Source organism: Pezoporus occidentalis, unplaced genomic scaffold (assembly GCF_034315485.1).
Source record: "Pezoporus occidentalis ecotype Australia unplaced genomic scaffold, CSIRO_AGI_Poc_V1 ctg65, whole genome shotgun sequence".
NCBI classification, from domain to species: domain Eukaryota; kingdom Metazoa; phylum Chordata; class Aves; order Psittaciformes; family Psittacidae; genus Pezoporus; species Pezoporus occidentalis.
In genome coordinates this window covers 2,002,183-2,013,791 of record NW_026915998.1, presented here as the reverse complement: position 1 = coordinate 2,013,791, position 11,609 = coordinate 2,002,183, and positions in this window count along the sequence as shown.

Genomic DNA, 11,609 nt, shown 5'->3' with positions numbered 1-11,609 from the left:
GCCCTTTAAGAAGAGGGCTTTGAGCAACCTGGTCTAGTGGAAGGTGTCCCTGCCCATACCAGGGGGGTTGAAACTAGAAATCCTTAAGGTTCCTTCCAACCTCAAACCATTACATGACATGTTACTGTCTGCTGGAGTCCTAAAGAAAGGAGGGGCTGATGTCTGCATGGCAATTCACACTCATTTGATCCTTGCCTCTAAATAAATCTGCTTGTAAATGGCAGTGGGTGTTATGTTTAATAAGGCAAGTGCACTTGGAGTCAATTTTCCTTGAAGATATTTGTCGGGGCCTGAAAGTTGAAAGAAACACTGTCTGGAATCTCAAAAAAAAATTGTAGCAAACCTGAATGAAGGCTTTATTTTAAGAAAAGAGCAACTGGTTGAGCAGTCAAAATGTGATATGATGAGATATAATGAGAAATTTCTGTTTTCTTTAGAAATTTCTTAGTGTCCTTCTTTAGTTGCCAACTGCAGCTTCCCAAAGAAGTGGTAAATGCTCCATCCCTGGTTCAAGGCCAGGTTCAACAGAGCCTTGGATGAAATAGGGTGAGGTGTCCCTGCCCATGGCAGAGGGGTTGAAACTAAATGATCTTAAGGTCCTTTTCAACCCTAACCATTCTATAAGTCTATGATTCCACTTAATCCCTGGAGTTCAATTTGTGAACTCTGAGAGCAGAATAGGACAATATTTCTATTGGTTCTATGGTACAACTGACATACTAGAAATTCAGTCCTCAGGTAGGCTAAGCTTCTGTTTTCCTTACACAATTAAAGAAAATGGTTTCTGGGAGTTTTCAAAGGGTCTGCTAGTCTAAGAGCTACTTCTCATGGATGGGGTAAATGATAAGATGCTTGCTTCATTCTCCTTTCCCCATCCCCAGCTAACAATACTCTGTCAAGGGGGAATCTTTGCTGGCTGATCACCATGCTGTTGAAGCATATCACCTTGTGAGTGAGTCCTTGCTGCATTGTTCAAGAATGCAAGCAACCCTGAGGGGCTTGTGTGCCTTAGAACTTAGGTCAGTAACTTCTGAAACTACTGAGCCCAGATTCTTTCCCTCCAGATTCATGTATTTCATATTGTTATAAAAAATGTAAGAGTCTGTGGGAGAAAAAAGGATGCATGTATAGTATTTGGTTGCTAAGATGATTATCTGTCTGAAGGCTTGACCATCAGCCAAGATTTCAAGCAAATCAAATGCAGGGCAATGAAACTCTGCGGTGCCCTCATGGAAGTCAGAATCAGATCCACTTTGATTCATTTTCCATTTCCCCTACAGCCTCAGGGTAGCTGCAGATAGAATCGGGCTAGATTAGATCTGCCCATGGAAGGGAGTGCTTTTGCTGTGCACAAGCTGGCCTGCTGAAAGCTCCGGTCTGGGACTTGCTGAGGCTGCTTGCTGAAGGATGAATTATTCCAAAGGCTGAGCATCTTGAAGGAGTCATCACCTTCTCTGTCACTTGGTCTGGCTTTGTTAGTAAACACTTCTCACCTGTGACAGTCACTGATAAATTTCAGACAGGAATTTCTGGTCTATTATAAACAGCTTTTAGTTGCTCCCCTGAAGGAGGTGGTTTTTAGATTTGGCATATCTTATTGCTCAGATGACAGCATTAGCAGTATGGTGCTTTTCCAGCGTCTTTAGTGCACTTGTCAGGAATGATAAAAAACAAGACAGTGGGATGTTTCCCTTCCTTTCTTGCTTCTCTACTTGAGATCAAGAATGGTCATACTAGTGACAAAACCTCTGCATTCTGGAAGTAGGTTTCAGTTGCAAAATCCACAATAGCCCCATCAACCCCAACAGGGAAACTTCTATCCTAAGAAACTACTTTAAAATATTCACTGTACTCAGTGCAGTTTCATTTTCTTTCTGTCGAAAATCAGTTTTTGTAATAAACTGCTTTATGCTGACCTTCAGGTAGAGTGCTTATGCAGCTCCCAAACCACCCTCATCCCATGGAGTCCCATTCTGTGCACTGCCTGGGTTCTTGCTAAAGCCCGATGTAGGCACCAGGATTGGATGCAGGTTTAATGTTGGACCTCAGCTTCAAGTACCTGGTTGGACTGGGATCCAAATCACCATAATGACAAGAACAGAGTATTAAAAATAAATTATATGTTTATACAAATAATGAAGAGTATGCTGGGTTACAGAGTTCTCCAATGAGATTTGCTCTCAAAAGGCATGCAAATCTACAGTGATGTTTACATTTTAAAAGGCTTATTGCCATTTATGGATGTACTAATGCAGTGTAGTAATTTTCTTCATGTCTAAGACCCCATGAAGTTATGAGAAGGCAATATAAGTAACTGTGCATAAGAGGGGTTGTTGTTTGGTTTTTTTTGTTGGTTTTTGTTTGTTTGTTTTTTATCTAAAGCCAGGGTTTTAGAAAGGCAAGATACCTATTGATGAGCACCATGCCCATGAAAGGTGCTACATTTACCTTCCCTAAGAGGAGATTTTTTGATTTATCCACTACAAAAGTACTACATTAGCAGCTGTGCCAGTATTGCTATGTCAGAAGCACTCTGTCCCTATTGGGTCCCTACTGTGGCAAAACCTGGACTGTTCGCCTACTGTTAGATGAGTCTAGATCCACCAAAATCAAGGTAGGTGATTCTCTGTTTACCATGTATTTAATGAAGTTTTCTGTACCCTCAGTTTGTAGAAAAATCATTTTGGGAGTAGGAAGACTGCCTGTCCTCTAGACCTGTCCATCTTCTGAACTTTCAGTGCTTAGCTCAAAACTGTGAACACAACTGCAGAATGTGGTGGGGTTTTTTTAGATAATGATCAGGAAGGTAGCTATATAAAAGGCATGTGAGATGACAAGAAGCTACAATGAACCCTGACTTGCAGTCAGTAGCTCTTTTCAGATGAAACTACTTTCAGATAACCACATTTTTTGGTCCAGCTTAGGCCAGCTTCAAAACAAAACCTGGGAAGTGGGAAAAGTTTGCTTCTGCCACTGTTCTCACTCTTATTCAGCAGTGCTGGTGGAGCTCATCTTCTTGGCAGGAACATCTGTTGCCCATAATAGATTTGTCAGAAATTTTCAGTAGTACATAGAAGTCATAGATTTCTTGTGTTTCTGTAAGAAGAGAATGCCCAGGGCTGTGTAGATAAAAGTAAATGTTGATTTGCCACAACAACCTCTGCAAAACTGGTCTTGGGCATTAGCTGATGAAAACTGTTTGTTAGGGTTACAGATTTCAGTGCTGAACATGTGCTGATTTACCCTAGCTGAGGTTGTGGCTTGCATGGTTAGGCTTTGGCAGCTGTGAAACAGACACTGCAAATTGAATATAAAGTTAAAGAAGCAATGTTAAGAAATTAGCATTTAGAACCTGATGTAGACTTTAATTGATGGGTATAATTTAAAGTGTAGTTTCAAACTTGACATCTACTTTTGAAATATCAATTAATTCCAAAAAGTAAGAATTCTAAGACAAGTCCAGTCTTCATAAGGAGGTGTTTTCCCCCCCTCCAGATATTTTATTTTTTACATCCTCTGCTGTATTTTCCATTAATATTAATGTATGTAAGGAATTGTAGCATTACAGCTTTAAATTGAATGCCAGTAGAATTATTAGAGATCTACAGCAGTGAAATGTAAACATTAAACAAGCTTCAGTTATTCACTTAAAGTGGAAAAAGCCAATACTAAATCATTAAACATAAAGCAAAATATGGAAATGTCTCAGCAAACAGATTTCACAACTGTGAATAAATCATAGAGGCTACTGCTGAAGTATTTTTGAAAGGTATTTCTGAGAAATAAAGCAGTGTAACCACAATTAATTGTGATTCATAGTTCCATTATAGTTTTATTTTTGGGGAATTACGTATAAATCACAGGTAGCAGAAACATTTATATTTTTTTTCAATAATATATTTTAAATATGATTTTTTAATGTGAAGAAAAAAAATTAAACATGATTATTTCTTGAGAAATCTGCTTCATATTTACAAGATAGAAACTAAAAAATTGACTTTCAAAATTAAGCAGCTCCAAAGAGGTTATGCACAAAATGTGTACATATTTGGATTCTTTTCAGATACCACCATAATGTGTTTATGGGCACAGTCAGACATTCTCCTCCACCTGTTCTTACTTCAGCCAGTGATTATTGTCCCACGCTTGAAATACCTGACAGGACTGTGTCTGTGGTGCTCATTGCTTTCTCTGCTGAATCAGCTGAATTAGACAAAGTCACCCCCAAGGTAGTAACAAATAACAGAACTCTTAAATAAACAGAATGTTTTTTTTTTTTCAGCATTGAGGTAATAACAAATACCTAGATAGTAATTACTTTAGTCATTCTAATGATATATAGCAGACTGTATGTATATATGTAAAAGACTGTCTGGTGTCCAAAGAACACAAAAGTCAAGGCTCTAATTTTCTGCAAATCCAAAATTTTGATCATTGTTCCATGCTAAATTCTACAACAGGACAAATAAAATTTTCAGTATTCAAAAGCCTATTTTTATATATATATATATATATATATTTGGTTTTATCAACTAGTTAGGGAGTTTTTCTATGGCTAAGTAAATCAGCTGTGTGTCAGGATCAAGGCTGTTAGGTGGGATTGGTCATCTGTCAAAGCTAAGGAAGCAGGTGGGCTTTGGCATCATTTTTAAGCAGGTGTCTGTAAGCAACAAATTGCCAGACAACAAGCAACAATTGCTTTTATGTGTAAAAAGCACCATCATGCCATATGTGTTCACTCCATTATGTAACCTTTATACGTCTTTCTTTCAGTATGTGAACTTGCATGGCTTTATGTCATTAAAGACTTGCTTTTTTAAACAAAGAGCAACGTCGTAAATTAGAGTTTTTAGGAAATCCTGTCAGACAGTTTGTCAGTAATAAAAAAGCAGTCTTAGAAGGTACTCACTGTTAAAATTCCCTGCACTGTGTCCCTTGACTTTTCTAAACCCCGAGTTCCTCAGGTTCATTTGCTCTGTTTCCTTATTGTTACTGCTGCATTGGGACAGTGGTCCATTCCTGATCTGTGTTTCAACTTGCCAGTTAATCCCCAGAAACAGTGAAATACTAATAGTAGTGTAATGAACTGTTTGAAAAGACCTTGTAAAAGGACCGTGGTAAGGTAAATTTTACTAAAATAATAAATATCTAAAATATCTGCATTTAAAAATACCCCCCCCCACACACCCACAAACAAGCCCGTGCTCCTTTCTCCACCCCCATCCCTTTCCATCCAGGTTTCATAGATCTAGCTGAGGTCACAACTTGATAGTAAGGCTGTGATTGCCAAGACTGCTTGAGTGAATAAGAGGCAGGAAGAACATACCCACCACCACTAGATGAACTACATGAGGTCCAGGAGTGTAGGATACTCTCTAGCATTCTCTGTGCCTTCAGTCTGTGCCTTTCTCCCAGGCCACATCACCCTCTCCTACCTGGACAAGTGGGGACAGAATTATGATCTGCCCAAACTTTAATACTATCCAGCAAGACAGAAACAAGGGAAAAGGGTAGTTTATAGACTGGCTGAAACATCCTAGGTTAGTTTGCAGGAGTTTTGTGGTCTTTTTGGATGCTTGTCTGTTTTTGTTTGATGTTTGTTTTGTTTTTTTGGGTTGGTTGGTTTTGTTTTGTTTTTAACTTTTTCACAGCATCAGAGAGTGATTTGTGTCAGAAGGGACTTTAAAGATCATCCAGTCCCAACAGGCAAGGACACCTTCCTCTAGACCAGGTTGTTCAAAGCCCTGTCCCATCTGGCCTTGAACACTTCCAGGGATAGGGCAGCCACAGCTTCTCTGGGAAACCTGTTTGAATGTCTCACCACCCTCACAGGGAAGAATTCCTAATGTCTAATGTAAATCTTTCAGCTTGAAGCCATTACCCCATGTCCTGTCACTACATCTCCTAGTAAAAAGTTCCCCTCCAGATTTATAAGAGCAGACCTGTTATTTTTACCAGGAAAAGGACGATTTCTGATCTTTCTGTTGCCCTGAGATGATTCTCTGGTTGTTGTTATTCTTGATGCAGAGGTGCAATTGCAGAGCTTACCTGCCAGATGCTGGCAAAATTTCTACAGAAATCCTGTAAACAGAGTTTCTGTACAGAGGGAGAGCACTGCATCAAGTAATGTCAAGGTAAAGCACATAATCATTGTCTCAGCAGCAGGGTGAGATAACACTAACCCTGGCTTCTGTCATAATAAATCACAGCACAGCAGAGAGAAACTGCCACAGGCAGGTGGCCCCTACCCCTATATGAGTGAGTACAAACGCTCAAACCTGACTGTTTCTACAATTGTAGCCACCAGACCCAGCCCTCCTTGCCTTTGATTGATCTAGGCTAGCTCAAGCAACAAGCTATGCTATAAATCTTATGCAGCCCCCACCATCACTTGCCATTTTACTTTCTATATGTGGGGGAAAGGAAACATAAAGGTCAAAACCCAAAGCATCTTTGTCTCATTGCTGAATGGCAATGCTGAGAAGTCAGCCAGAGTCTAAAATAACAGGGGTGATTAAGTTAATCAGCTTCTCCTAACTTACTTACCCTTCTTAAGTCCAGTTCTTAGGACAATGATATCCAGGATCCCCTACAGAAGAGCTATGATTTTGTCTCATGGTTTAGTTTTTGACACCATTCTTCCTGCAAAATTCCCATGGCACACTGATCATTCTTGCTATGGAATTAGGAAAACGGTTCATTAGAAATCCAGAGCTGCCAATAAGATGATTTCATCAGGGCATTCTGCCAGTTGAAGTGGCTCGAGTATTTGGCAATCCAGCACCTGCTGGCAAAACACATTGCTTGGCAGGCAGAACACATTGCTCCCCCTGTATTATTCACAAATGGAATGTCTTTCATATTCATCAGAAAGTCTGAGATTTTTTTTTTTTTTCCTCTGTACTTCTGTTACTGCTCTTTGCTATTAGCCATCCACTTTCAAGAGATACATCTCCATTTGCAGATGAATCCTGACATCATGAGGTGCTGTGTGTCACTCTCTGAAATCCCCTATCTGAAGTTATTTGGCTAAGATTATATAATGATTCTAATGCCATGGCCCTGCCAACTGGAAGAATAGAGGGAGATACTGCTGGCAAAAAACCCTCTGCTTTGCAGATGTGATGATGATGCTTATGGAAAAGCCGCCACCCTGTTCAGTTTTTTTCCCCTTTCTCAAGGCAAGTTTCCCAAGCACAGCATAGTACAACCTGCTCTAGTATTTCAAACTAATGTAAATGTTCTTGAACGCTGTGTTTTAATGTAGACCTTGACTTACTAATCTTTCTTGCAGCTCCAGCCTGCAGTCTGTTTTCTGCAGATCCTTTATGATAATAGACTCATTCTGGTTCCAAGAACTTCTTGAGTGCTTTGAAACCTCACTCAACTAAACACATACAATAGAAGTAGCTTCTGAGGTCTGTCAGTAACGTAGCCCTCTCCCCCACACTCTTTACATCTCATGGTAAGAGCACATCTTCTGCTATCCACTGTTCTTTATTTTTATATTTTTCTACTTGCCATGTTCAGCTACTGATTTACACAAGACGCTGGTCCTCCCTCTTTGTTTCAAATTTAGATCTTAACTTTATGCCGCATTCCCTCTGAAATACTCCAGCAGGTCTTTATGGATGGCCCTAAGTTGATACCTTTATTGACATTGCTGTGAGAGTACTTATTCCATTCTAGTAGAAATGGACATGCTGTGAGGATTTGAATAGAAAGAACAATTTGAGAGGTATCTGACTTCTACTTGGCCATAAATAGACAAGCCTCTGCTGATGGCACTGGGTGTTACACTGATCGCATTGGGTACTCTTGTAAAGGCACACTATGATTATATAGTTTTGTTTAGAAGCAATATATTTGATATTTACAAGAATGAAGCTGCAAATTGTCCCTTTAGAGAGTAAGGCTTAAGCCATCAGTCTGCTTTCAATTTTTATGGTCTTTCCAACTTAGCATATGCAGAACAGATAAAACAAACAGGACAGATCCCTCTGAACAGAAACCCCAAATAAAAAATATCATTAAAAAATGGAAATAGGGTTTCATGTGCATCCAAAGTATTTGTTATTTATAACAAGGTCCAAAAATGCTTTCCTTTGAAGCCACCTGAAATAAACTGCTGAAAAATTCACTTTTTCTCTCCTGAAGCTGAAATTAAGAAATAGTTTTGTACATTCAGTAGGACAGAGGTGGTTGTTATGATGTATCTATGTGAGGTTTGCACCACACTAAGAAACAGTACTGGCATGTTACTTGCATGAATGGGTTTTTTACATATAATGCACTCTGTTATTAATATGTGTATTTAAGTGGAAAATGGACCTGGTTGGACAGAAGTGGAAAAAGCAAACTGTACGTAATGGAAAAAATGGGTGCATTTGGTCATTCTGCATTGACAGGAACAGTTTAAGCGTGGTTGTCAGAAAGCAAGTGAAACACAACTTTTCATTCAACTGTTAGTGCTCTTCACTAGAGCAGAATCCACTGAATCAAAAAAGATCAAGGATAAGTTTCTCAAAATCTGCCTCTGGGCACTGCAGGCTGCATTCCCATTCGTTTCAGAAGGAATTGAGTGTCTCTTCAGTTCAAATGGTTGTTGCAGAAAATTCAATGTGAGTTCTCATTACTTGTCATGTTAGGAAATGTTGTCAATTACATAATTTGAATTCAATTTATGTAATATATTTACAAATATAGTTTTAACTTGGCTCCAGTGCTGGAGTAATTTCATAGGCAAAATTATTTGTGTGCAAATAAGTTATCACTTTTTATTTTAATGTAGCAGCGAATAGAATGTGCCAATACTTAATTCAAAATAGGTAATTAGGAAACTTGCTAATGATGCTTAACATTTTTAGTGTGCTGAGACTTCAGCAGATTTCTCCCAGGGTGATATTATGCAGTGTCTTGGCTCTTTGCCCATTTGGGATCATCTAGAGAGGTGCATGAGACCTTCGGTACTACCTGATGCATTTGTCAGCCCCAGAATACCACCATAGCCTCTGTGTGGTGATGTGATTCAACCTGTCACTTGCATCATCAGGATGCTATGTGAGAGGCTTTGACATGAAAGATCTACATGTTCCATAACTGCGGATGCCTTTTTCATGACTTTCTGGAAGAATCTGGACCTGTTACTGCCATCAGCTCCCCAGGATATCAGTGCTTGCAGATATGAAGTTTACATTCAGGGGGAATTGGGTGCCATTCTTTTGGGATGTAGAACCACATAAACTCCCCAGCAGAGAAAGAAGTCCTGTGATAATTCATCTGGCCTATTGCATTAAATGTTTTCAGAGTAGGTAGTTCATGACAAATTGTTCTCTGTACTTGCAGAGTTATGATCACTAAATTTCTAGATCTGAGAACAGAATCACAACAGCAGGCCTGGTCCAGATCCACTGAGAGCCTTTTCATTTTCAGCAGACTGGGGGTAGGCCAGAGTATTGTTCAAGTGTTTGTTTGCTTACTTGTAAAATTCTGCTCAAATGTACTAAATTTTAGGGTGCTGTAAGATACTACATTACCTGCTGGTTAAGAAGGCCAGCAGCTTTAGTGGAGTTAAATAGGTTTGCATCAGCTGAAAGTGTGGTTCTGAGTTTTCATCTAAATTGCAATGAACTGAACAACTAATGCTGCTAGTAAATAGAACTTCAAACCTAGGGAGTTGTATAGTGTAAGTTTTGAAATGTTTTCAAAACAAGTGCTGACCCCTAAATGTATTGTATATTCTATAAAAAGGAGGATTGTTCACCTTAATTATTTATGACTGAGTGATTTATGGATTTTTAGGTTGTGATTCTCTTTTGCTTTTTTCCATGTTTGCTGTTTTCCCCTATCTCATTTTAACAATCTCTTTTATATTGATCTGGTTATGACAAGCAATGCAAATTTTTAATGTTCTGCATCATGTGGCATACTTCAATTATTGGGATTTATGGTCATGAATAATTTATAGATATATTCTTTAATTTGTCATTGATTGTTGCCATCTTTTGAAAACGAATGTAGTTCTGCTGGATCGACAGGCATGGGTAGATACCTTCTGTTCAACTGTGTGTAGTACAAGAATAACAGTGGTAGTTGAAACTTTCCCAGATCATATCATGGTGCAGTCTAGCACTGGTTTTGGACTACATCTCAAAGGAAACATTTTAAACTTTATAGTCATCCAAGCACTGATGTGTCTGTTGATACTGTAACCACAACCAACTATTCCATGAGCAGGAATTTCACACTAAGGCCATAAAAGCATATCCAGCATCTGAATATTTTCAGGTTTTAGGATACAGACAAACTATTTCTTTATAGGAGTGCAACACATTGAAACTAAATATCTAGTACCCTAACCTGTCCTAGGCATAGAGAGAGTGAGCTGCTACTAGGTGTGGAAAGGCAGATCTCAGATTTTTAAGCATTACAGGTTCAGAGAGATTTTGGTGGAACTACGATGACATGATGGTGGAAGTAAGAGGTGCAAGATCACTTTAGCCTGGGAGGAGAATTACTTCTTTAGAGAATGTAGGGTAATAAGGGCGAGACTGGCAGGCTTTAAGAATTAACAAAGTCAAGAAAAACTATCTTGAACTGAGAACAAATCAGGCAAAGAAATAAGTTTACCTTTTCAGATTAGAATAACAAAAATGATTCCTTTTAGCTGTGTCCTAAGTCATGGACACTACTGGAAAAAGCTTCCAACCATAGGACTAAAAACCCATGTGGTAGATAGTTTAAGCTTTTGCACTGTAGCAATCTGAAAGCTGATTTTCTGATGATAATTATTTTTAGATGGTATGGCTTGGTAATAGGAGCTCCTTTCACAATATAGGAGGTCAGTGATTGCTTAAATAGAAGGATGTATGTGGTTCAAATTATCAAAGGAATTCGTTACTCATTGTATTATGATTTGAAATAAAAAAAATCCAAGGAAGGTCACCGCAAGCATTCTTTCCAGCTGTCAGCTGGGGAGAAATTGGCATCAGTATTTCTAGGGGATAAATTTATAATAACAATTGGTACTTAGCACCTATGACCTATCTGAACTAATTAAATGCTATTTCAAGTACTAGTAGTCCAACCTTCATAACACATCATACACTACAGTCACTGTCTGTTTTTATGAAGCAGTAAACTGCAATGAAGCAGATGGGATTTCCAGGAGTGTCTGGTATTGCCTGTCCTCACTTGTGCTGAAGTCAATAAGAGTTTTCACATTGGTATTTATGGGCAAGAATCATGATAACAGTAACTCTCTCATTGACCTCAGTAGCAGGAGAGAGAAATCAATGACAATGGCCTTTGAAAAAGCTTTTCCTAAGTGACTTCAGCCAACTTGGCGTACAAAGACGTTAGCAGAAACAGGCAGGTCACTTGGGTCACTTCTTCCAACCACCACATCACTCTGCCTTTATAGGGAATTTTTCAGATGCTTCATCCACCTGCTGAGAACTGAAGGTGCAGTGCTTATGAGAACTCTATGAATGCACTGTTTTCTCCTCTGTAGAGTAGGACAAGAGAAAAGGGTGAAGGTATAAATTTTGTCTCTAATAATAATGAATATTTTTGTAACTCCATATGACTAGGAGGACATATTCCCTGCA